The sequence below is a fragment of the Bubalus kerabau genome, chromosome 4 (genome assembly GCF_029407905.1).
Source record: "Bubalus kerabau isolate K-KA32 ecotype Philippines breed swamp buffalo chromosome 4, PCC_UOA_SB_1v2, whole genome shotgun sequence".
Lineage (NCBI taxonomy): Eukaryota > Metazoa > Chordata > Mammalia > Artiodactyla > Bovidae > Bubalus > Bubalus kerabau.
In genome coordinates this window covers 84194918-84221258 of record NC_073627.1, presented here as the reverse complement: position 1 = coordinate 84221258, position 26341 = coordinate 84194918, and the positions used below count along the sequence as shown (strand labels likewise).

The following is a 26341-nucleotide window of genomic DNA, read 5'->3' as shown; positions in this document are numbered from 1 at the left end:
ATTGACTATGCCAAAGCCTTTGACTGTGTGGATCACAACAAACTGTGGAAAATTCTTCAAAAGATGGGAATACCAGACCACCTGACCTGCCTCCTGAGAAGTCTATATGCAGGTCAAAAAGCAACAGTTAGAACTGGACATGGAACAACAGATTGGTTCCAAATTGGGAAAGGAGTATGTCAAGGCTGTGTACTGCCACCCTGCTTATTTAACTTATATGCAGAGTAATAATGAGAAACACTGGGCTGGATGAAGCACAAGCTGGAATCAAGATTGCTGGAAGAAATATCAATAACCTCAGATACGCAGATGATACCACCCTTATGGCAGAAATCAAAGACGCACTAAAGAGCTTCTTGATGAATGTGAAAGAGGAGAGTGAAAAAGTTGGCTTAAAACTCAACATTCAGAAAACTAAGATCATGGCATTTGGTCCCATCACTTCATGGCAAATAGATGGGGAAACATTGGAAACATTGAGAGACTCTTTTTTGGGCTCCAAAATCCTGCAGATGGTAATTGCAGCCATGAAATTAAAAAACACTTGCTCCTTGGAATAAAAGCTATGACCAACCTATACAGCATATTATAAAGCAGAGACATTACTTTATCAACAAAGGTCCATGTAGTCAAAGCTATGGTTTTTCCAGGAGTCATGTATGGATGTGAGAGTTGGACTGTAAAGAAAGCTGAGCACTGAAGAATTGATGCTTTTGAATTGTGGTGTTGGAGAAGACTCTTGAGAATCCCTTAGGCAGCAAGGAGATCCAACCAGTCCATCCTACAGGAAATCATTCCTGAATATCCATTTGAAGGACTGATGCTGAAGCTGAAACTCCAATACTTTGGCCACCTGATGCAAAGAACCAACTCATTAGTAAAGACCCTGATGCTTGGAAAGATTGAAGGTGGGCAGAGAAAGGAACGACAGAGGATGAGGTGGTTGGATGGCATCCCTAATGCTATGAATTGACTTTGAATAGGCTCCAGGAGTTGGTTGATGGACAGGGAATCCTGGTGTGCTGCAGTCCATGGGGTGGCAAAGAGTTAGATATGACTGAGCGACTGTACTGAAGCATACAATATTTTCTAAGTAAATTTTAAGTTAAATATTTCCACTACAATATTGGCTTAAATAAGTGGCATGATGACAAAATCGACAGACAAAATAAATAGAAGCACTGAAATAAAGGGAAGGCAAAAAGCAAAATATGTAGGAAAAGTATCTCAAAATTTGCAATATAATATGCATATCTCCCCTTGCTTGTTTAAAAGAATTCCCACCATAGCCTTTATTCCATTAAAAAGGGTAAGTATTATGACATAGGACAGGTGGTGTGTTTACATCTTTGATCATACTATAAACTTAATTTTCATTGCAGAAGAAACTATTGGAAATGTAATAAAAACATAATGAAGTCAACATTGTTGCTTACCAAGTGGGATTTTGCCTCACAGTTAATTGGATGTCATTGTGAAATGCTGACAGAGAACAGAATGGAGGGAGAGACTTAAAGAGAAAATGATTTTATCTAAGCATTTGTATTTTCATAAGTAGCTTTTACCATCTGGGTATTTGCAACCATATAGATAAAATACATAGCTAGGTGAGGTTTTTGCTTTTCATCTAGATTCCCCTGTATCCTCTCCAGGGCTTAGACAGAAATGGACATTCAATAGGTACTTGATAAATACTCAATGATTAATATTTGCTATCCTGTAGCAAAAATCACAGGCTCTCTCTGAAACTGAATCGATTGGAGATTCAATATAAAAATGTCAGCCAGCTTTTTTCATTTATTTTTCGTCTTTGTAAAAAGTGGAGCTTTTTTGAATTTTTTAAGTTTTATCTAGATATAATTCATATACATACCATTTGCCACTTAAAAGTATACAATTTAATGTTTTCTTATTCTATTCACAACAATCATTAACAATTAAATTTACATTTTAGTTCCCTCAAAAGAAATCCAGTACATGCTATCAGTTAACACTGATTTCCCCATGCCTATCTCTGCCAGTCATAACCAACCACTAGTCTACTTCCTGTCTGCAATCATTTGCCTATTTTTGATATTTCATATAAATGGAATCACAAAATGTGTGACTTTTGTGATTCCCATATTTCATTAACATAATATTATTAATCTTCACCCATGTTTTAACATGTATCATCTATGTGTATTGCCAAATAGTATTCCACCTATATAGATATATCAGGTTTTATTTATCCATTCATCAGTTGATAGACATTTTTGGTTTATTGTAAACAATGTTGCTATGAAAACTGACCACATTTTTGTGTGGATATTTGTTTTCATTTCTCTTGCATATTTACTTAGTACAGTTGCCGGGCTGTACAATAACTCTGTTCTTAACCTGTTGAGGAACTACTAGACTGTTTTCCAAAGTGGCTATACCATTTCGAAATCTCACCAGGAGTATGCTGCTGCTGCTACGTCGCTTCAGTTGTGTCCGACTCTGTGCGACCCCATGGACAGCAGCCCACCAGGCTCCTCTGTCCACAGGATTCTGTACGCAAGATTACTGGATTGGGTTGCCATTTCTTCCTCATCACCAGGAGTATATGAGGGTTCTAATACTTCTAGTATTATAGGCCTTCTGTGCCTGGAATAAAGAGTTTTCCCAGTAAGTGGAGGCTGAGTAGGGGAAGAGAGAGACAGTCCGTCAGGCCTGCTCTGCTTGTCTGAAATTAGAGCTTCTATAAAATGGAGTTGGTAGAGGATGAGAAAGGCCAGCAGCCTGCTCTTTCTGGAGTGAAACCATAGGCCCAGGCTGGAAGCTGGGGAGGAAAGGAACCCTTATGTTCTTAGTTGTACACATTGAAAGTGGAACTTTTGAGGCAAAAAGAGGTGAAGGGAAAGAGTGGCCCAAATGCCACAGACTCCCTATTCTTACCAAGATTAAGTAAATTTTCTTGAATAAATAATTCTCCATTCTCTATGTGTCTTTAGGACAATTCCAAAGACTTAGAATGGTGGTTTTCTGTATATATAATTTTCACCAGTTAAATTGTTGATTAACAATGTTGTGTTAGTTTCAGGTGTACAACAAAGTTATTCAGTTACATATACAAGTATCCTTTTTCAAATTCTTTTCCCTTTAAGGTTATTCCAGAATATTGAGCAGAGTTTCCTGTGCAATACAGTCGGCCCTTATTGGTTACCTATTTTAAATATAAGAGTATGTATGTATCAAACCCAAACTCCCAATCTATCCCTCCCTTCGGGCTTTCCCTCCTGGTAACCACAAGTTCATTTTGATGAGTCTGTTTCTGTTTTGTGCATTTCATTTTTTAGATTCCACATATAAGCAATACCATATGCATTTTTCTTTCTCTGTTTGACAGTCCACTTAGTATGAAAATCTCCAGGTTCATCCATGTTGCTAAAGATGGCATTATTCCATTTTTTAAATGGCTGCTTAATATTCTGTGGTATAAATGTGCCACATCTTCTTTATTCATTCATCAGTGAACATTTAGGTTGCTTCCATATCTTGGCTGTTGGAAATAGTGCTGTGGAGAACACTGGAGTGTATGTATCCCTTCGAACCTGTTTTTCTCTGGATATACCCAGAAGTGGGGTTGCTGGATCATATGGTAGCTCTATCTTTAGTTTCTTAAGGGGATTCCCTCACTGTTCTCCTTAGTAGCTATGCCAATTTACATTCCCAACAACTGTGGGGGAGGGTTCCCTTTTTTTCCACATCCTTACCAGTATTTATTGTTTGCAGACTTGGATGATGGCCATTCTAATTGGTGTGAGGTGATACCTCACTGTAGTTTTGATTTGCATTTCTCTAATAATTAGCGATGTTGAGCATCTTTTCCTGTGCTTCTTGGCCTCTGTATGTCTTCTTTGGAGAAATGTCTATTTAGGACTTCTACCATTTTTTTGATTGGGTTGTTTGTTTTCCTGATATTAAGCCACATGAGTGGTTGAAAATTTTGGAGATTAATCCCTTGTGGGTCACATTATTTACAAATATTTTCTCCCATTCTCTATGTGGTCTTTTCATTTTGTTTATGATTTCCTTTGCTGTGCAAAAGATTTTGAGTTTAATTAGGTCCCATTTCTTTATTTTTGTTTTTGTTCCGTTACTCTAGGAGATTGATTGAAAAAGATCTTGCTGTGATTTGTGTCAAAGGATCTTACACCTATGTTTTACTCCAATAGTTTTTTATAGTATCTTGTCTTACATTTAGGTCTTCAATCCATTTTGAGGTTATCTTTGTGTTTGGTGTTAAAAAATGATCTAATTTCTTTTTTTTTTTTTTTTTTTTTTTTACATATAGCTGTCCAGTTTTCCCGGGACAACTTATTAAAGAGATTGTCTAAGCCATTATATAGTTGCCTCCTTTATCATAGACTAATTGGCCACTGATGCATGGATTTATTGCTGAGTTTCTATACTATTCCATTAATCTATACTTCTGATTTTGTGCTAGTACCATACTGTTTTGATGACTGTCTTTGTAGTGTAGTCTGAAGACAGAAAACCTTATTCCTCCACTCTGTTTTTGTTTTTTTTTCCTTCTCAAGAGGGCTTTGGCCATTCATGGTCTTTTTTTGTCTCCATACGAATCTCAAGAATTTTTTGTTCTAATTCTGTGAAAAATGCCATTGGTAATTTTACAGAGATTGCATTGAATCTGTAGATTGCTTTGGGTAGTACATTTTGGCAATATTGATTCTTCCAATCTGAGAACAGAGTGTATCTTTCCTTTGTGTCATCTTTGATTTAGTTCATCAGCATTTTACATTTTTTGGAGCATTGGCCTCTTTGTTGTTTTTCTTCAGTTGCCCAGTCATGTCTGACTCTATGCAGTCCCATGGACTGCAGCACATCAGGCTTTCCTGTCCCTCACCATCTCCCAAAGTGTGCCCAAGTTCATGTACATTGCATTGGTGATGCCTTCCAGCCATGTCATCCTCTGATCTCCTTCTGCCCTCAAATTTCCAAATATCAGGGATTTTTTCCAATGAGTCAACTGTTTGCATCAGGTGACCAAAATACAGGAGCTTAAGCCTCAGAATCAGTCCTTCCAATGAATATTCAGGGTTGATTTCCCTTAAGATTGACTGGTTTTTGATCTCCCTTATGTCCAAGGGACTCTCAGGAGTCTTCTCTAACACCACAATTCAAAGGCATTGATTCTTTGACACCCTGCCTTCTTTATGGTCCAGCTCTCATGACCACTGGGAAGACCATAGCCTTGGTTATAAGGACCTTTGTCAGCAGAGTAATGTCTCTGCTTTTCAACACACTGTCTAAGTTTGTATAGCTTTCCTGCCAAGAAGCAATGCTTTCTGATTTCATGGCTGCAGTCACCATCCACAGTGATTTTGGAACCCAAGAAGAGGAAATCTGTCACTACTTTCACCTTTTCCCCTTCTATTTGCTACGAAGTAACAGGGTCATGTGCCATGATCTTAGTTTTTAAATATTTAGTTTTAAGCTAGCTCTTTCACTCTCTTCCTTCACTCTGATTAAGAGGATCTTTAGTTCCTCTTTGCTTTCTGCCATTAGAGTGCTATCATCCACATATCTGAGGTTGTTTGTGTTTCTCCTGCCTATCTTGACTCCAGCTTATAACTCCTCCAGCCTGGCATATCTCATTATGTGTGCAGCATATAGGTTAAACAAACAGGGCAACAGCAGACAGCCCAGTCGTACTCTTTTCTCAATCCTGAACCAATCAGTTTTTCCAGACAGGGTTCTCTGTTGCTTCTTGACCCGCATACAGGTTTCTCAGGAGACAGATAAGATGCTCCCGTATCCCCATCTCTTTAAGAGGTTTACACAGTTTGTTATGACCCACACAGTCAAAGGCTTTAGTATAGTCGATGAAACAGAGGTAGATGTTTTTCTGGAATTTGTTGCTTCCTCTATGATCCAGCGAATGTTGGAGGTTTGAACTCTGGTTCCTCGGCTTTTCTAATCCCAGCTTGAACATCTGGAATTTCTTGGTTCACATAATGCTGAAGCTTAGCGTGCAAGATTTTAAGCATGACCTTTCTAGCATGGGAGAAGAGTGCAATTGTCTGATGGTTTGAACATTCTTTAGTGCTACCCTTCTTGGGAATTGGGATGAGGGCTGACCTTATCCAGTCTTTTGGCTACTGCTGGGTCTTGCAGATTTGTGGAACATATTGAATGTTAATACTTTAATAGCATCATCCTTTAGGGTTTTGAATAGTTCCACTGGAATTCCATTACATCCACTATCTTTATTAACAGCAGTGCTTCCTAAGGCTCACTTGACTTCACACTCCAGAATGTCTGGCTCTGGGTGACTGACCACAACATTGTAGTTATCCAATTCATTAAGATCTTTTTTGCACAGTTCTTCCATGTATTCTTTCCATCTCTTCTTGATCTCTCTAGCATCTCCTAGGCCTCTGTCATTTTTATCCTTTATTGTGCCTATCTTTGGGGAAAAATGTTCCTTTGATATTTTCAATTTTCCTGAAGAGATCTCTATTCTTACCCCTTCTGTTGTTTCCTCTATTTTTATATGCTGTTCATTGAAGAAGGCCTTCAATAATAATGAAGTGTCATATCTAATACTAAACCTACCTAAAGTGTTGTTGTTGTTATTCAGTCATGTCCAACTCTTTGTGACCCCATGGGCTATAGCACATCAGGCTTCCCTGACCTTTTCCATCTGCCAGAGCTCACTCAACTCATGTCCATTGAGTCAGTGATACCATCCAACCATCTCATCCTCTGTCATCCCTTTCTCCTCCTGCTTTCAATCTTTCCCAGCATCAGGGTCTTTACTAATGAGTGGCTTCATATCAGGTGGCCAAAGTATTGGAGTTTCAGGTTCAGCATCAGTCCTTCCAATGAATATTCAGGATTGATTTCCTTTAGGATTGACTGGTTTGATTTCCAAGGGACTGTTTGCATTCCAAAGGACTCTCAAGAGTCTTCTCCAAAACCACAGTTCACAGCATTAAATCTTTGATGCTCAGCCTTCTTTATGGTTCAACTCTCATATTCATACATGACTACTGAAAAAAAAACACATAGCTTTGACTACATGAACATTTGTCAGCAAAGTAATATCTCTGCTTTTTATACAATGTCTAGGTTGATCATAGCTTTTCTTCCAAGGAGCAAACGTCTTTTAATTTTATGGCTGCAGTGACCATCTGAAATAATTTTGGAGCCCAAGAAAATAAAATCTGTCACTGTTTCCATAGCTTCCCCATCTATTTGCCATGTTTCATCCAGTTTGGCATTTCACATGATGCACTATGCATATACGTTAAATAAGCAGGGTGACAGTACACAGCCTTGACGTGCTCCTTTCCCAATTTGGGACCAGTCCATTGTTCCATGTCTGGTTCTAGCTGTTGCTTCTTGACCTGCATATAGATTTCTCAGGAGGCAGGTAAGGTGGTCTAGTATTCCTATCTCTTGAAGAATATTCCAGTTTGTTGTGATCCACACAGTCAAAGGCTTTAACATAGTCAACGAAACAGAAGTAGGTGTTTTTCAGGAATTGTCTTGCTTTTTCTATGATCCATGAATATTGGCAATTTGGTCTCTGGTTCCTCTGCTTTTTATAAATCCAGCTTGAACATCTGGAAGTTCTTGGTTCACATACTGTTGAACTCTAACTTGAAGAATTTTGAGCATTACTTTGCTAGTGTACGAAATGAGTGCAGTTGTGTGGTAGTTTGAACATTCTTTGGCATTGCCTTTATTTGGGATTGGAATGAAAACTGACTTTTTTCAGTCCTGTGGCCACTGCTGAGTTTTCCAAATTTGCTGGCATATTGAGTACAACACTTTCACAGCATCATCTTTCAGGATCTGAAATAGCTCAGCTGGAATTCCATCACCTCCCCTAGCTTTGTTCATATTGATGCTTTCTAAGGCCCACTTGACATTGCATTCCAAGATGTCTAGCTCTAGGTGAGTGATCACACCATCATGGTTATCTAGGTCAGTAAAATCTCTTTTGTATAGTTCTTTTGTGTATTTTTGCCACCTCTTCTTAATATCTTCTGCTTCTGTTAGGTCCATACTGTTTCTGTCCTTTATTGTGCCCATCTTTGTATAAAATGTTCCCTTGGTATCTCTAATTTTCTTGAAGAAATCTCTAGTCTTTCCCATTCTATTGTTTTCCTCTATTTCTTTACATTGATCACTTAGGAAGGTGTTCTTATCTCTTCTTGCTATTCTTTGGAACTCTGCATTCAGATGAGTATATCTTTTCTTTTATTCTTTTCCTTTCACTTCTCTTCTTTTCTCAGCTATGTGTAAGACCTCCTCAGAGAACTATTTTGCCTTTTTGCATTTCTTTTTCTTGGGGATGGTCTTGATCACCACTTCCTGTATAATGTTACAAACCTTGTCCATAGTTCCTCAGGCACTCTGTCTATCAGATCTAATCCCTTAAATCTATGTGTTACTTCCACTGTATAATCAAAAGGATTTTATTTAGGTCATACCTGAATGACCTAGTGGTTTTCCCTACTTTCTTTCAATTTAAGTATGAATTTTGCTATAGAGTTCATGAATCTAAGCCACAGTCAACTCCTGGTCTTGTTTTTGCTGACTATATACAGCTTCTCCATCTTCACTGTAGGAGACAGGAAGAATAAAAGAAAAGCAGGCCCCAGCAAGGTCCACAAAAGATATTTATAATTATTGATAAACTGGATGCTATAAGGCATGAGACTCTTGGAACAAATGCAGAGGGAACAGTTCATAGTCTTGAAAACAAGATATGATCCTGGGGTCAGAAAATCAACCCCAGACTCTTTCTCAACTGGCATCTCAGAGTCACATGTTTTACATATCTGGTGGAAAATCTATAGATAAGAATATCAGTCTTAGTTTCTGATTTGTTATTGATTACTGTTTCTTAGTAATCAATGTTTCTTACTGTTTCTTACTCAGTGATGATCACTTTGTTCTTTGGCCCTGAAGGCCACATGAGTTATAGCTTAACTCCCTACATATTCTTTCCTTCATGGCTGAAATTATAGTAAAGCTGGCTTGGGTTCAGTTTCGGCACCTTCACCTTGGAGCCGTGTTGGTCCCCTGATCCTTGCTTTTCACTGAATTCTTGTGTCTTGTTTCTCATTCACCCGCTGAATCTTGCTGTTGGAAACCCTGCTTGTTGAGCCAATCCTGACAATCACCTCAAAGGATATAAACAATCTGACTTCCTTACTGATCATCTGGTGAGGTCCATGTGTAGAGTCATCTCTTGTGTTGCTGAAAGAGGATGTTTGCTATGACCAGTATGTTCTCTTGGCAAAACCCTGTTAGCCTTTGTCCTGCTTCATTTTGTATTCCAAGGCCAAACTTGCCTGTTACTCAAGATATCTCTTGAATTTCTAACTTTTGCATTCTAGTCCCATGATGAAAAGGACATCTTTTTTGGTGTTAGTTCTAGAAGGTCTTGTAGGTCTTCATAGAATCGTTCAGCTTCCACTTTTTTGGCATTAGTGTTTCAGGGATAGACTTGGATTACTGTGATACTGAATGATTTTCCTTGGAAATGAACAGAGATCATTTTGTCATTTTTGAGACTGCTCCCAAGTACTACGTTTCAGACTCTTTTGTTGACTATGAGGGCTACTCCATTTCTTCTAAGGGATTGTTGCCACAGTAGTAGATATAATGGTCATCTGAATTCACTTCGCCCATTCCAGTACATTTTGGTTCACTGATTCCTAAAATGTCAATGTTTACTCTTTCCATCTCCTATTTGATCATTTCCAATTTACCATGATTCATGGACCTGACATTCCAGGTTCCTATGCAATATTGTTCTTTACAGCGTTGGACTTTACTTTCACCACCAGACACATCGATAAGTGGGTGTTGTTTCCACTTTGGCTTAGCCTCTTCATTACCTCTGGAACTATTTCTCTGCTCTTGTCCAGTAACCTATTGGGCAGCTACTGACCTGGGAAGTTCATCTTTCAGTGTCATCTTTTTGTCTTTTCACACTGTTTATAGGTTTCTCAACACATAAACAAGAATGCTGAAGTAGTTCCCCATTCCCTTCTCCAGTGGACCTTGTTTTGTCAGATCTATCCACCATGACCCCTCCGTCTTGGGTGGCCCTACACGTTATGGCTCATAGTTTCATTGAGTTAGACAAGGCTGTAGGCCATGTGATCAGCTTGGTTAGTTTTCTGTGGTTGTGGTTTTCACTGTGTCTGCCCTCTGATAGATATGGGTAAGAGGCTTGTGGAAGTTTCCTGATTGGAGGAACTGGTTGTGGGGAAACTAGGTCTTGCTCTGATAGGCAGGACCATGCTCTGTAAATCTTTAATTCAATTTTCTACTGATGGATGGGGCTGTGTAATTGTAACCTCCTTCAAAAAGGCTTATGCCAGCATGCCCTGTGGCTCCCAGGACTGTTGTACTCAGTGCCCCTGAATGTGGACCCACGCCTCTGCCGGAGACACCTGGACACTCACAGGCAACTTGGGCTCAGTCTCTTGTGGGGTCGCTGCTCCTTTCTCCTGGGTCTGGTGTGCACAAGGTTTTATTTTTGCCCTCCAAGAGTCTGTTTCCCCATTCCTGTGGAAGTTCTGTAATCAAATCCCACTGGCTTCCAAAGTCAAATCCCCTGGGGGTTCTCAGTCCCTTTGCAGGGTCCCTAGGTTGGGAAATTTGTGGGGGCCTTAGAACTCCTGCAACAGTGCGAGATCTTCTTTGTTATAATTGTTCTCCAGTTGTGGGTCGTTTGCTCGGTGGCTCTATGGTGGGGCTAATGTTGACCTCCTCCAAGAGGACTTAATGCCACACACTGCGCCTCCCAGATCTGCTGCAGCCAGAGCCTCTGTCTCCGTGGCAGGCCACTGCTGACCCGTGCCTCTGCAGAAGACACTCAAACACTCAAAGGCAGGTCTGGCTCAGTCTCTTGTGGGGGTCACTACTCCTTTCCCTAGGTCCTGGTGTGCACAAGGGTTTTGTGTGTGCCCTCTGAGCATCTCTGGTGGGTATGGCAATAGATTCTAAACGGGATTTTGCCCCTCCTACCATCTTGTCAGGGCTTCTCCTTTGCCCTTGGACACATGTCATCTTTTTCTGGTGGGATCCAACATTCTCCTGTCAGTGGCTGTTTAGCAGCTAATTGTGATTTCAGTGTTCTCACAGGAGAAGATGAGCACACGTTCTTTTACTCTGCCAGCTTAAATCTTAAAGTATTAGTATTAGGCCTTCTTGTCTCTCCCTGCTATTCTTTGGAACTCTGCATTTAGTTGGATGTACCTTTCCCTTTCTTCCTTGCTTTTCACTTCTCTTCTTTCTTCAGCTGTTTGTAAAGCCTTCTCAGATAATCACATTGCCGTCTTGCTTTTCTTTTTCTTTGGGATGGTAGTGTTTGCTGCCTCCTATACAATATTACAGACCTCTGTCCATAGTTCTTCAGGCATACTCTTTACTACATCTAATCCCTTAAATCCATTTGTCAGCTCCACTGCAGATTCATAGGTTTATTCCTATGTATATTTTATTATTTTTGATGTGATGGTAAATGGGGTATTTCCTGTAGTTTTTCTTTCTGAACTTTCATTTTTAGTGTATGAAAGTGCAACAGATTTCTGTGTATTAATTTTGTATCCTGCAACTTTACCAAATTCATTGATGAGCTCTAGTAGTTTTCTGGCAGCATCTTTAGGATTTTCTATGTACGTATCATGTCATCTGCAAACAGTGATAGTTTTACTTCTTCTTTCCCAAGTTGGATTCCTTTTATTTCCTTTTCTTCTCAGATTTCCATGGCTAGGACTTCCAAAAATATGTTATGAAAATGGATATCCTTGTCTTGTTCCTAATTTTAGAAGAAATGCTTTCAGCTTTTGTCCATTGAGTATGATATCAGCTTTAGCTTTGTCATATATGGACTTTATTATATTGAGGTATGTTTCCTCTATGCCTACTTTCTAAAGAATTTTTATCACAAATAGATGTTGAATTTTGTCAAAAACTTTCTCTGCATTTATTGAGATTATCAGGTTTTATTCTTCAATTTGGTGATGTGGTTTATCACATTAATTGATTACTTGATCATCATGTATGATCAATTTAATGTATTATTGCATTGGGTTTGTTGATGTCTTTGCATCTATATTCATTGGTGATATTGGCCTATAATTTTCTTTTTTACTGATATTTTTGGTTTCAGGATCAGGGTAATGGTGGCCTCATAGAATGAGCTTGGGGACATTCCTTCCTCTGTAATTGTTTTTTGGAATGGTTTAAGAAGAACAGGTGCTAGTGCTTCTCTAAATGTTTGATAGAATTCGCCTGTGAAGCTATCCTGTCCTGGGCTTTTGTTTGATGGGAGTTTTCAAATCCTAGTTTCAATTTCAGTACTTGTGAGTAGTCTGTTCATATTTTCCATTTCTTCCTGGGTCATTCTTGGGATTTTGTCCCTTTGTAAGAATTTGTGCATTTCTTCTAGGTTGTCCATTTTATTGGCAAATAGTTGCTTGTAGTGTCTTATGATCCTTTATATTTCTATGGTGTCCATTTTAACTTCTCCTTTTTCATTTCCAATTGTATTGACTTAAGGCTTCTGACTCCTCTTCTTGATGACTCTGGCTAAAGGCTTACGGATTTTGTTTAACTTTTCAAAGAACCAGCTCTTAGTTTCATTGATCTTTTCTGTTGTTTTCATTGTCTCTATTTCATTTATTTCTTCTTTGATCTTTATGATTTCTTTTCTTCTGCTAACTTTGGGTTTTATTTATTATTCTTTCTCTACTTTCTTTAGGAGAATGGTTAGGTTGTTTGAGATTTGTCTTGCTTCCTGAGGTAAGATTGTTTTGCTATAAACTGCCCTCTTAGAACGGCTTTTGCTGCATGCCATAGGTTTTGGATCATTGTGCTTTCATTTGTCTCTAGGTATTTGTATCTATCCTCCAAGAGTGGAATTTCCATTTCCCCCAGTCTTGTGAAATTCTTGTGATCAAACCCCACTGACTTGCAAAACTGGATGTTCTATGGACTCCTCATCCCATTGCCAGATCTCCAGGCTGGAGAATTTGACATGGGACTCAGAACTTTCATTCCTGTGGGAGAACTTCTGTGGTATAATTACTTAACAGTTTGCAGGTCACATGCCTGGCAGGTATGCAGTTTGATTTTATCATAATTGTGCCCCTCCTACCATCTCATTATAGCTTCTTCCTTGACTTTCTTTCTGGATATAGGTCATCTTTTTTGATAGGTTCCAGAAGTTTTTTGTTGTTGTGATGACTGTTGAGCAGTTATGGTAAGTCCCCTACATACTAATGAATTTTGTTCTGAGAGTGTCTTCATAAGTCTAACTAAGTTGACCTAGTTACCCAACTAATGTAATCAGATATAACAGGTTTATAATACTTTTCACACAAATAATACACAAAAAACAAACACGAAAAAGAAAATAATTTTAATCTTACAGTATAGTATCTTGAGCAGTGTAATACCAGCTTTATCACCACTGCTTTTACACTTGCTTCCAGATATCCTAGGCTTGAAATAAAGCTGCTGTACTGCTATACTTTATACAGTGCTATACGATAAAGTATACAAAGCACAACCACTTGTAGGGGATGCACTCATGTCACAATATGCTCCAGACACAAGAACTAACTTACGTGATTGAATGTATGAACTCACACTCACATTTTCAAAAGTTCACAACTTGAAGGTTCATATGCAGGAGACTTACTATAGTTGTGATTTTGGTGTTTTTTAAAAAACAGGTGAGCTCATGTCTTTCTACTCCATGATCTTGTTTCCTTTCTCTAAACTGTACACTTCTAAATAACTCATAGGACAAATAAGAATTCACACAAGAAAAATATTTTTAAATGATTGCAGTTAAATTAATAGTAAGAAATTTACAGTTTTAAACCTTTATATGTGAAAAAATGCAAGATCTAAGTTTCCACTATACTCCAAAAATGGAGCAAAGAAACCCAAATGGTCAAAGAAAAGAATAAAGAACAGAAATCAACAAAATAGAAGAAAAATCATAGCTAAAATAATTCTATTACCATATACATACAAAGATATTGTAAAAAAAAAAAAAAAAGAAAATCACAGTACAAAATTCCTCAGGCATATCAATGCAAAATTCCGTAACTATATTAGCAATGAAGACATTAAGATCACATAATAAGGAAGATGTGAATACCAATAATACGTGTATTTAAGAAATAGATGGTGATTTAAAATAACCCTGTTGTCCCCTTTTCTGATGGATTCTTATCTGTGGTAGAAAGGTCAATGTGATTCCACAAGCTATTGAGGTAGTGATTGTGAAAAATGAAATATTGAATGTATTCTTAATGGGAAGCATTAAATGTGGGAAACTGGGGACTAGAAAATCTGAGATTCTAGAGTAAAACCTAGAGTACGATCAGGGAAATGGTGATAGGGTTTGTTCTAAGGTCATGATTTAATAAATATTCTGCTAGATTTCCTTCTAGTGGGTCTGGCCTTACTTTTATCTCAATTCAGTTAGACAAAAAACTAATTCTGAAGCTTTCTTATGAACAGGATATATGTTTCAACCTGAGCACACATACTAGCATGAAGAAAGCATGTACAGAGATACATAGTAAACAGAAGAACATCACAGATATTTGAATTTTCCCCACATTATGACTTTCAGAAACCTGAACATAATGAAAGAACGAAAACTTAAACTGGCTGTTTGAAAGTGCAGATCTTCCTCAGCTCATGATGGGTTACAATAAACCCATTCTAAACTGAAATTGTAAGCATATGGAATGCATTTAATAAACCTAGCACAGGAAACACTGTAGCTTAGCCTGCTGCTGCTGCTGCTAAGTCGCTTCAGTCGTGTCTGACTCTGAGCGACCCCATAGATGGCAGCCCACTAGGCTCCTCTGTCCCTGGGATTCTCCAGGCAAGAACACTGGAGTGGGTTGCCATTTCCTTCTCCAATGCATGCAAGTGAAAAGTGAAAGTGAAGTCGCTCAGTCGTGTCCGACTCTTAGCGACCCCATGGACTGGAGCCTACCAGGCTCCTCCATCCATGGGATTTTCCAGGCAAGAATACTGGAGTGGGGTGCCATTGCCTTCTCTGGTAGCTTAGCCTAGCCTACTTTAAACATGCCCAGAACACTTACATCATCCTAAGTGGGGTAAGACAATCTGGTACAAAGCCTATTTTATCACAGCATTAAATACATTGTGGGCATTTATTGAATAATACGTTGAAAGTTAAAAACAGGATGGTTGTGTTGGTAGAGAATGATTCAAAGTGTGTTAAGCAGTTCACCCTTGTACTCCTGTGGCTGCCACTGCCTAGCACTATAGTGAGCATCATATCAGATTAGTCTGGGGAAAAGTCAGCATTCCAAATCTGAAATTTGGTTTCAACTAAGTGAGTGTCACTTTCACAGTAAAGTCAAAAAATCGTTAAGTCAAACCATCATCAGTCAGGGGTCGTCTGTACTGGTGAAACTTATCTGAAAATAAGGAAGGAGTAAATGAATACCTGTAGGGAGTTTGGAATTGGACATTAAGTACAACTAATGCAGAATTTCTTTAAAATTTCAGGGTTTTAGAGAATTTTATTTCACTATATAAAGAGTAATGTTTCAATTTTATTTACTAGTTAAATTGTTTAAGGCCTTGTCCCTCAGTCGTGTCTGATTCTTTGTGACCCCATGAACTGTAGCCTGCCAGGCTCCTCTGTCCATGGAATTCTCCAGGCAAGAATACTGGAATGGGTAGCCATTTCCTTCTCCAAAGGATCTTCCCAACTGAGCGATCGAACCCAGGTCTCCTGCATTGCAGGCAGATTCTTTACCCTTTGAGCTACCAGGGAAGCCCCTCACCAAATCTTCAAGTAAAGTGCAACGTCAGGATTGTGTGCCATTTTATCTTATAGCATCGGATAAATCCTGTTCCTCCACCACATGCTTCCAGGGGTGTTTATACAATGAGAAACATATGAAGCAAAGTTCTGCTATTTTAGGAAAGCAGAATAAAAGGAGAATATTAAAATTAGGGCTATGCAATGGTATAATGAACTGCTATGAAAGTAAAGACCATAAGTTCTAGTTATTTTTCATCCACAGTGTTAGACACAGGAGTTCTCAATATGAATAACTGGTTACTTTTTTTAAAACCAGTTTTTCTCCCAATGCTTTGTCTCAGTAGCCCATTGATATTTTGTGTAAAGTTCACATTAGAGTTAAACCTTCCCTTCAATACAACCTTTTAATTTAGTGAGTCTAGAAAACACACATTTTTGTTTAACAAAAGTCCTGAAACAGCAGGTTTCTATTTGGAAGTTAAGACTCTACATCATGTACCTATGACATGAAATATATCTATTGTAAGGACGAGAACACTGAAACAATGTTTTACTGTACTTTTAACTTTTTTATTATCCTGAAATGTATAGTCTTAGAGTAAATTATTGTGAAAATAGAGATATTTCCATAAAACTACACTGTAGTTTATTCATATTTACAATTATAATAAATCTTTTCAAACTCAGCTATAATAATCTGATTGAGGCAAAAAAGAATTGCAGAAGAATGGCATCCGTAGCATTGCCACAATTTTATTGCAACATGTAAAAAGCAAAGTAATTATACAGTAAAAATAAACTTAAAGAATTATGAGCCAGGTTTACAGATTAAGGCATTAATTCTTTCAATATATGAGCAGTCAGTGGTGGTTTTAGTTATCTATGGCAATTCCTCAACTGCACAGTAAGAGTTGTAAGTCGTTGGTTACTAGAGATTTACTAAGGCCCAAACATTTACATTTCCAGTGCAAAGGAAGGTGGGGCTAATGATCTCATAACCAACAGCAGGACCTTAGTACCTTGTTAACAGACTGTATTTGCAATGGCCAGAAGGCTTATCACTTAAGAAGTTTGTTTCGACCTCAGTTGGTTCTCCTAAGTCCTCACTAGAATGCTGTGGTTATCTTTTCCCTAGAGTTTATCCCTCTTTTTTGCAATTTTCTTCTTAGAAGCCTGACTGCTCTACCAGACTGAGTTCAAATCTGCTGTGTTCTTTTTGGTGTTACTACCATAGTGCCATGGGTATCCGTGGTGGCTCAGATGGTAAGGAATCTGCCTTCAATGCAGGAGACCTGGCTTCAATCCCTGGGCTGGGAAGATCCCCTGGAGAAGGGAACAACTACCCACTCCAGTATTCTTGCCTGGAGAAATCGACAGACAGAGGAGCCTTGCAGACTACAGTCCGTGGGATCGCAAAGAGTCAGACACAGCAGAGAGACTTTCACTCACCATAGTGCCAGCCATTAGGAAACGTGGTCCATAAGGATGGAGCAAACATTATCTCAATGTCACAAGCATGTATTTATTCTGGATATATAACCAAGGAGATTTTGATGTTTATGTGTGACGTTTTTAGACAACTTTGGTCAGTTTACCTAGCCTGGGACCATATCTCCTTTTTCTAGTGCTTCCTTCTGTCTTTCAGCCCCATTCCCCACCCAGGACCCCACCAAAGGAATAAACCCCTTGGTAGAAAAAAGTCAATGGGCTTCCCTGGTGGCTCAGACAGTAAAGAATCCATCTGTAATGTGGGAGACCTGGGTTTGATCCCTGGTTGGGAAGATCCCCTGGAGGAGGGCATGGCAACCCACTCCAGTATTCTTGCCTGGAGAATCCCATGGAGATAGGAGTCTAGTGGGCTACTCTCCGTGGGTTCATAAAGAGTCAGACATGACTGAGTGACTAAACATAGCACAGCACAGCACAGCAAAAAAAAAAAAAAAAAAAAAAGTCAACAGAAGAGAAATGCAGGGATTATTTTCCCAGATCTTTAAGACTGATTTTAGTCTGTATATTAGAGTTCTCCAGAAAAAAAGGAACCAATTTCTCATCTATCTATCAACTGAGAGAGGTTTATTATAAAACATTGGTTCACATGATAATAGGGGCTGAGAAGTCCTGTGGTATGCAGAGTACAAGCTGGAGACCCAGGAGAGCTGGTGGTATAATTCCTGTCCAAGTTTGAAGACCTGAAAAGGAGGAGAGATGATAGTGTAAATTTTAGTCCAAGGGCAAGAGGAGATAAAATGAGATGTCCCATCTCAGTTTGGTAGGCCAGAATCGGATATATCTTCCTTTTTTCTACTTGGGTCCTCAATAGATTAGGGCCTGAGGAGAAAAAGTGGGCAGTAAGACTGCCCACTTACACCAGCGAGGGCAGTCTACTTTACTGTGTCCACCAATTCAAATGCTTTTATCATCCAGAAATGGCCTCACAGACACACCTATAAATAATGCTTAATCTGGGCACTCTGTGACCCAGTATGTTCACATATTAATAAACCAGCACAGTCCCACCTTGAGATCATATGTATTCCTGCCCCTGGGTTCAATGAAGCACTTCCTCTTTTTAATGATTTGCCTGTTTGGTTTAATCAAAATGGTTTTATTACAAGTAATGAAGTATTTTATCTAATGTATCATAACATAACTTTTAGCTTGAAGTGTCAGCAATTAAGAAGCTGTATTTTTCAAACCAAATGGTTTTCCCCCATTTATCTACATTGCCAGAAGATCATATAGTAAGTGGATTTATCATGGGCATTACTATAGCACAGTTAAATCTCAGTTAAACCTCATTCTGCTAAAAAAGAGAGGTTGGGATTGTCTGTTTAGTATCTTCCTTAATCTTTTTGTCATTTACATAAAAATCAACTTATTTGTTTACACAGCCAAATTTAACTTCAAGCCATAAGATAGGCACTCTTTAGAGTACGAACTTTAAAAAAATGATATTCCTGTTGGAAAAGACTCTGAGGCTGGGAGGGGTTGGGGGCAGGAGGAGAAGGGGACGACAGAGGATGAGCTGGCTGGATGGCATCACCAACTCGATGGATGTGAGTTTAGTGAACGCCGGGAGTTGGTGATGGACAGGGAGGCCTGGTGTGCTGCGATTCACGGGGTCACAAAGAGTCAGACACGACTGAGCAACTGAACTGAACTGAACAGATAGAGACAAGTTGGTATCTTAGCACTGAGCTTGTTTTATCGATTACATGATGTCCCAAACCACATCTTAGAAGCCCTTTTTACTGCTGACATCTGTGATTTGGGCGAGTGGCCAGTAAGAAGCAGCAAGTGGTGATAGATGTTTTGGAAGCAAACTGAGGCTTTCACATATAGATCCCAACCCTCAGTAACTCCTACACTTGCCCTGATACTCTCACTCAGGATATTTCTTTACAAGTAAATTTCTGTTCATTCTGGTGTTCATGCATGCTTTGTGCTGATCTTTGCAGTGTGACCAAAGGAAAGATATGTGTCCCTGCTCCCCTGTGAGGATTCTGTTATAAACAGCATGACATAATCAAAGAAAACAGTGAATTGACAATAGAGAGGAGGAATATCGGATCTGTGTTTTTTCATGATTTCACAAATTATTCATGCAAAATTTTTAAAGTTTTAGTTACCTTAGATGCATTGAGTACACTCAACTCATAAGTGAGGAAACTGAGGACCAGAGACCAACCCAAGATTAAAAGTTACTTGAAAACTACCAGTGAACAGGTTGTGGAGGTTCTGATTTCCTGTTTAGTAATCTTCCTACCTCAGTGAGGTTATTTCAGGTATAACAATTAGACAAACATCAAATTTATTTCCGAGAAGGCAATGGCACCACACTCCAGTACTCTTGCCTGGAAAATCCCATGGATGGAGGAGCCTGGTAGGCTGCAGTCCATGGGGTCGCTGAGAGTTGGACACGACTCAGCGACTTCACTTTCACTTTTCACTTTCATGCACTGGAGAAGGAAATGGCAACCCACTCCAGTGTTCTTGCCTGGAGAATCCCAGGGATAATGGAGCCTGATGGGCTACCATCTATGGGGTCACACAGAGTCAGACACGACTGAAGTGACTTAGCAGCAGTAGCAGCAAATTTATTTATTAATGGGAAAAAAAAATATTTGTGGATGGAAAGTATTCTTCTAAAACAATGTATAGGTGACCGGGTCATTTAAAATAACAGTATCTGAACCAAGACATCTAGGTGCAGGAACAGCTAACACACTGCCCACACTCTGACACTAACCAACCTGACTCCACTGGCTATAACGTGTTTGCCTGCAATGCGGGAGACTCAGGTTCAATCCCTGGGTCGGGAAGATCCCCTGGAGAAGGAAATGGCAACCCACTCCAGTACTACTCTTGCCTGAAAAACTCCATGGACTGTCGCCTGAGGAGCCTGGTGTAGGTGACAGTCCCTCAGGCGATAGTCCATGGAGTCGCAGAGTCAGACACGACTGAGCGACTTCACTTTCACTTCAAAACAATAACAACAATGCAACTAATACTAAATAATATGACTAAAACCCTCAATATTTTTTATCAATGTGAATAACCTCCCAAGTGACATAAGATTTTCTTTTCTAACATGTCTCAGATTAATTCCTTTAAACATTCAAAGCATCAATCTGACTAAAAACATGGAGCATTCCAAGGTGTTTCCAAGCCCAACATACTTATAGTATTCAATTACTATCTTGTTTTGTTCTATGAGGACCTACAAGACCTTCTAGAACTAACACCCAAAAAAGATGTCCTTTTCATTATAGGGGACTGGAAGGCAAAAGTAGGAAGTCAAGAAATACCTTGAATAACAGGTAAATTTGGCCTTAGAGTACAGAATGAAGCAGGGCAAAGGCTAGCAGAGTTTGGCCAAGAAAATGCACTGGTCATAGGAAACACCCTCTTCCAACAACACAAGAGAAGATTCTACACATGGACATCACCAGATACTCAATACTGAAATCAGATTGATTATATTCTTTGTAGCCAAAGATGAAGAAGCTTTATACAGTCAGCAAAAACAAAACTGGAAGCTGACAGTGGCTCAGATCAGGATCTCCTTATTGCCAAATTCAGGCTTATATTGAAGAAAGTAGGGAAAACCACTACACCATTCAGGTATGACCTAAATCAAATCCCTTATGATTATACAGCAGAAATGAGAAATAGATTCAAGGGATTAGATCTGACAGACAGAGTGCCTGAAGAACTATGAATGGAGGTTCATGACATTGTACAGGATGCAGGGATCAAGACCATCCCCAAGGAAAAGAAATGCAAAAAGGCAAAATGGTTGTCTGATGAGGCCTTACAAATAGCTGTGAAAAGAAGAGAAGCAAAAGGCAAAGGAGAAAATGAAAGATATACCCATTTCAATCAGAGTTTCAAAGAGGAGCGAGGAGAGATAAGAAAGCCTTCCTCAGTGAACAGTGCAAAGAAATAGAGGAAAACAATAGAATGAGAAAGACTAGAGATTTCTTCAAGAAAATTAGAGATACCAAGGGAACATTTCATGCAAAGATGGCCTTAATAAAGGACAGAAATGGTATGGACCTAACAGAAGCAGAAGATATTAAGAAGTGGCAAGAATGCACAGAAGAAATATACAAAAAAAGATCTTCATGACCCAGATAATCACAATGATGTGATCACTCACTCACAGCCAGACAGCCTGGAATGCAAAGTCAAGTGGGCCTTAGGAAGCATCACTACGAACAAAGCTAGTGGAGGTGATAGAATTCCAGCTGAGCTATTTCAAATCCTAAAAGATGATGCTGTGAAAGTGCTGCACTCAATATGCCAGCAAATTTGGAGAACTCAAAAGTGGCCACAGGACTGGAAAAGGCCAGTTTTCATTCCAATCCCAAAGAGAGGCAATGCCAAAGAATGCTTAAACAACTGTACAATTGCAACATCCCAAACCCTAGTAATGCTCAACATTCCCCAAGCCAGGCTTCAACAGTGTGTCAACCATGAACTTCCAGATGTTCAAGCTGGATTTAGAAAAGGCAGAGGAACAAGAGAGAAAATTGCCAACATCCGTTGGATTGTCAAAAAAGTAAGAGAGTTCTAGAAAAACATCTGCTTTATTGACTATGACAAAGCCTTTGACTGTGTGGATCACAACGAACTGTGGAAAATTGTCAAAGAGATGGGAATACCAGACCACTTGACCTGCCTCTTGAGAAATCTGTATGCAGGTCAGGAAGCAACAGTTAGAACTGGACATGGAACAACAGACTGGTTCCAAATCAGGAAAAGAGTACATCAAAGCTGTATATTGTCACCATGCTTATTTAACTTATATGCAGAGTACATCATGAGAAAATTGGGTTGGATGAAGCACAAGCTCTAATCAAGATTGCCAGGAGAAATATCAATAACTTCAGATATGCAGTGACACGACCCTTATGGCATAAAGCGAAGAAGAAATAAAAAGCTTCTTGATGCAAGTGAAAGAGGAGAGTTAAAAAGTTGGCTTAAAAATCAACATTCAGAAAAACTAAGATCATGGCATCTGATCCCATCACTTCTTGGCAAAGGGATGGGGAAACAGTGGAAACAGAGACAGACTTTATTTTAGGGGGCTCCAAAATCACTGCAGATGGTGGCTGCAGCCATGAAGTTAAAAGACGCGTGCTTCTTGGAAGAAAAGCTATGACCAACGGAGACAGCATATTAAAAAGCAGAGACATTACTTTGCCAACAAAGGTCTGTCTAGTCAAAGCTATGGCTTTCCAGTAGTCATGTATGGATGTGAGAGTTGAGCTATAAAGAAAGCTGAGCACTGAAGAATTGATGCTTTCGAACTGTGGTGTTAGACAAGACTCTTGAGAGTCCCTTGGACTGCAAGGAGATGCAACCAGTCCATCCCAAAGGAAATAGGTCCTGAATATTCATTGGAAGGACTGATGCAGAAGCTGAAACTCCAATCCTTTGGCCACCTGATGTGAAGAACTGACTCACCGGAAAAGACCCTGATGCTCGGAAAGATTGAAGGCAGGAGGAGAAGAGCACAACAGAGATGGGATGGTTGGATGGCATCATGGACATGAGTTTGAGTAGGCTCCAGGAATTAGTAATGGACAGGGAAGCCTGGCATGCTGCAGTCCATGTGGTCACAGAGAGTCAAACATGACTGAATGACTGAACTGAACTGAACTGATCTTGTTTTGGGACTATCTTTGCCTCGGGTGTCAAGTAAGGAGATTTCTATTTGTACATATGAGACATGAAGAATATGTAAAGTGTCCCTGTTGAAGGTGTTGTTGTTTGTAATGACTTTACAAAGTATAATAAAAGAGTCTGGGTATGCATGTGGCTGAAGTTTCCTAGGCCTTCTGTTTTGGCCACTATTCTACCACTCTTTTTAATCCATATCTATGTGGTGATGGAATATCGCTATTTGCAATATAAGCACACCTAAGTCTTCTGGAACTAGACCTATTTAGAAACAGAAAGTTCATGTGTGGAGAGTTCAAGATCTGAGAGAGATGGTCCAGACCAGTTTCTAGCTCTGCCACTTGATTTAGCCAATGGACTTGGGCAGTACGATTTTAAAGCTTGACTAGACTCTATGTTAAATTCACAGTTGTGAAAATCAAATGAAATTGCCATGAAGACACTTTATAAAAATAAAAATTACTTAATAAATATAAGGTATAGGCCCCAGGAAACAACTCATATCAAGATAAGTAAATGTTTACTTACTCTCACAATTAAAAAAGATCAAGAAGATATTTAAGTTCGATTTAATAAGACAAAATGCTAAGAGGAAAAAAAAATTGGAAAGTGCTTAATAACAGACTGTGATTAATCACTTTAACAAATGGGTTGATGTTGGCTATGCTACTGATCATCAAACCAATTTCAGTAATTCCATTATGCAATAAAGATATTCCATCCAAATTTTCTCAGCCAGTGGTTGGCTTACATTCAGATATGGACATTTCTGCTTGTGTTTTAAAATACATTGTGTCTTGTGGCAGTAAAAAGGAAACAAGACGTTCTCAATTGAATTAGTACAGTGATTTTCTAATGGATCTTAGGTACAAAATTTTTATCCAAAGAAAACCTTAGTAGGAAGCCCTTTATGTACCAGTAAAGCAACTTCATTTTCACTTTTTACTTTCATGCATTGGAGGAGGAAATGGCAACCCATTCCAGTATTCTTGCCTGGAGAATCCCAGGGACAGCAGAGCCTGGTGGGCTGCCGTCTATGGGGTCGCATAGAGTTGGACTCGACTGAAGCGACTTAGCAGCATGACCATTTCAGTTGTTTTCAGAGGGCTTCCCACAAACCCCACCCAAGCTTCCACCTGTCCTCTTTGCTCTAGAACACTTGGGGAATAGCTATATGATGCTCCTAGGAGCACAGTTTGAAAACAATTTTTTTTAAAATTGTAACAAAGCACTTTGAAGAATTTGAAATACAGTTTAATCATGACGCAGTCTCACAATAATGCCAAATGTTACCTTTGGCTCCATGAGATCTTGGGTATTTATCTGTTGACTGACTAGCTCTGTGGGTTCATGTAAGTAAACAATATAAATTATATTTTCTTTCCTCACACTTCTCATTGATTTAAAAATCCTGACCTCAGTGATATTGGATACTTTTTAATAGTACTGGCTACTCCCTACAGTACATGTAGGAACTAACCAGATATTGGGCTTATTAGTTTTTTGGTATAGCTTCCAGTTACAATCAGTTTTCATTCACTTTGATAATTTCTTTAATGAAAATGCTGTACATTTTATAAAGAAGATATATTCTCCCCATTCAAACAAACAAAACACTCTTGATTTGAAATATACTCTGGATGGAATTGTAGAGCAAAATTTTGTATTTGAGCATATGTTTCAGAAACATTTTGACATTACAGCTATTTAAACCTGGGAAACATTCCTAGCACTCTGGTTTGATCCAAAAAAATTGAAATCATGAGAATAAAGGGTGAACTCCTGTTTCCATAGACTTTCATGCTCAACAGGACAAAAAAGAGTGAGAACTTTAAGTGAATTAAAACCACTTCATTCGAGAATTATAAAGGTGCCCATAAAACTTTTCTTTGTCAGTTGATTCTGAATAGAGCCTGCTCTTGGCAGAATATGAAGGGAACCCTCTTTCCTCAGATGGTAGGACTTCTTCTGAATCCAGGTTTTTTAGGAAGCCTTTGTGATCCCTATTCCCAGAATTCAGCAAACAGAGAAAGAGAGAAAATCAGCAAGTGTTGTCATACAAGTTTCCTTATTTTTCCATATCCATCTTAGCTTATTGGAACCTCTTAATTGATGAATGAGGACTTTATCAAGCCTGGCAGGAGTCATTATGTCTCTGATTTTCCTTGAAATGTATCTGTCGTGCAGCTCAAAATTGAATAGCCAGTTTGGGGCTTAACCAGAGACATGGCACTGACTTAAGACACTCTGAAGGGAATGAATGATTAATGCAGTTTATAGACAGGCTAGCGCTTCTTCTGTCTCATGTGCTTTTTGTGTGTAATCTCCAGTGGTTCAAGTTCAGATGGATCTAATGAAAAAGGACTAGATGTTTTCCACCTTCCCTTCAGAGCATGCTGTACGATTTATCCACTGACAAAATGTGCTAATGAAATGTCACCTTGGACAGCTTGCTAAAGGATTGATGGGCTGAAAGTTTTGCACTTTATTTAACTTTTGCAGGAAAAATGAATAAGTCCTCCAAACTCTGTATGATATAGAGATCCATTATGGTTTTCTAACTCAGGAAGTAGCTATACCACTGACGGGATGGAGGATAGAGAAAGATGCTGATGGGGTAAAGTTTATAAATAAGCAGATTGAGGATGTGTGGCTTTATTATACCTCCATTCTAAATTATTGTCAAGTTACATGATTTTATGAAGGCATTTCCTTCTATATACTTTATACAATTGTTTTCAATCTATTAGTCTATCAAAGGGAAATAAAATCATCAACCTCTGTAACCAATTATCCCATTTCTTTATCTGTTCTTTTGTTCCTTCATTACCAGAATCCCAACTATAAAACCTATCCTGAGAATGGTTTTAAGCCTTTTAATTTATTCCACTCATAAAAACTTCATAATCTGTGAGCAATGGCCACTGAAGATCATTAAAGGGAATTGAAAATGGCAGACCAAAAAAAAAGCCAGGATATGGAAGGAGATAAAACTCTACATAATCAGAGAGTCTGTTGATAGCGGTAAAAGGGCGAAATATACAAAATGGACTAGCACTGAAATAAAATAAGGAAGTAAGTGAAAACTAAGCAAAAATAATGGAATGCAGGTAATGCAGTTATAAGCTATGTACATCTACACTAACCAAATAAATAAAAATAACCACACAGTGACTCAATACTCACACACAGAGAGAAGCTTAAAAATATATAGATCTACAGAAGGTAAGTTAATGCTTACTTTATCTAGAATGGTGAATGGAAGTATAAAGAAGGATATTTTCTCACTCCTTGCTGGTGCTGCTG

At 38.8% G+C, this 26341-nt stretch overlaps 2 long non-coding RNA genes across 2 annotated transcripts in view; one reads left to right on the top strand and one right to left on the bottom strand.

The window, feature by feature from the left end:
* The window catches only part of LOC129649903 (uncharacterized), a 358650-nt gene extending 337305 nt beyond the window's left edge, over positions 1 to 21345 (top strand). Inside the window, exon 6 of the long non-coding RNA XR_008713420.1 lies at positions 20620 to 21345. This is a non-coding gene — a long non-coding RNA (uncharacterized LOC129649903). The remainder of the gene's footprint in view (positions 1 to 20619) is intronic.
* LOC129649904 (uncharacterized) overlaps positions 17900 to 26341 on the bottom strand; it is a 60499-nt gene continuing 52057 nt past the window's right edge. Inside the window, exon 2 of the long non-coding RNA XR_008713421.1 lies at positions 17900 to 18036. This is a non-coding gene — a long non-coding RNA (uncharacterized LOC129649904). The remainder of the gene's footprint in view (positions 18037 to 26341) is intronic.